Source organism: Trachymyrmex septentrionalis, unplaced genomic scaffold (genome assembly GCF_001594115.1).
Source record: "Trachymyrmex septentrionalis isolate Tsep2-gDNA-1 unplaced genomic scaffold, Tsep1.0 scaffold115, whole genome shotgun sequence".
Taxonomy (NCBI): domain Eukaryota; kingdom Metazoa; phylum Arthropoda; class Insecta; order Hymenoptera; family Formicidae; genus Trachymyrmex; species Trachymyrmex septentrionalis.
Genome location: NW_017304279.1, coordinates 217,434 through 218,740, shown reverse-complemented (window position 1 = coordinate 218,740; position 1,307 = coordinate 217,434). Strand labels below are relative to the sequence as shown.

Sequence of the window (1,307 nt, the reverse complement as noted above, 5' to 3'; positions counted from 1 at the left end):
TATATATATATGCTCTTTTGTGTATTATAATAATATTATAGTAGTATTATAGTAACATTATCTATCGTTGACTGCGATCCATGTGAGATAGTTAATCATTTCTCCATTGAAGAGTGATCACATGCCAGAATTAAAGTGAATAGTAAAATTGATAGAATGCATGTCAAAGGAGCAAAGAAAATGTATAATGTATTCAGGGTGTCCGATAATTGTTCTGATATGTAGAGTTCGTGGACATGTAGAGCGGACTAAACTGAGACGGAAAGTCCTTTATCATTTTGCAATTTTCGCAATAGTTAACAAGATATTAATTGTTAAAAATTATCGAAAATTGGTCTTTAATAATTTTTTACTCAAATACTCAACTTTATAGAAACACTGCAAAAGACAAAAATTGTTTATTTTTTAAAAAAATTTTGAAAAAATTCTAAAAAAATTTTGAAAAAATTCTAAAAAAATTCTTAGAGCTCTATATATATAGAATTTATTTTAAAAATTATTTTTAGAATTTTTTCAAAATTTTTTAGTACTGTATTTTCTCATTGATAAAATTGAGAAAATGCAGTACTAAAAAGTTGATAAAAAATTCTGAAAAAATTCATAGAGTTCTATAAGAAGAAAATGAACAATTTTCATCTCTTGCAGCTTTTCTGTACAATTGATAGTATTTGAGTAAAAAACTATTAAAGACCAATTTTCGATCAATTAATATCTTGTTATCTATTGCGGAAATTGCACAACGGTAAACTTTCCGTTTCAGTTCAGTTACAATTATCGGACACTCTGCATATCCGAAAAGATAGTAAATGTCAGATTATTAATAGTAAGAAGAATTAAACGACAAGTTAGAAATTAAAATATCACACAAAACTAATATTTATAGCATTTTACTGTTGCATGAAAGATCAAGAAAGATTAAACTGCGATTCAGAAATTAAAATAATATAAGAGTAAAATGCATACAGTTAATTAAAGATTTAAATTGAAAGTTTTAGAACTGACAGAGTAAATGTGTCAAACATCGCCAAAAATTAAAATTTTTACATATAACTTAATTGGCTTGGAATTACTCTCCAATGGAGGAATAATTAACTATCTCACATAAACTACGATTGATAACACAGTGTAATGTAAAACAGAAAGATTACATTTTTTTTATTAGCTTTAGCTGATAATAGCTTAAAATTGGCCAATATAATTTTTCTTTTTAATGTGATTTTAAATTATTATTAAACTTTATTATATAAAAAATATACACACTATTTACAACCCCGATTCCAATTAGTTTATTTTCTTCATTTTTTAAA

The 1,307-nt window shown here is 24.8% G+C and overlaps 1 protein-coding gene across 1 annotated transcript in view; it reads right to left on the bottom strand.

The window, feature by feature from the left end:
* Positions 1 to 1,307, bottom strand: part of LOC108753909 (inactive hydroxysteroid dehydrogenase-like protein 1) — a 9,339-nt gene that overhangs the window by 7,538 nt on the left and 494 nt on the right. The gene's annotated exons all lie outside the window — the stretch shown is intronic.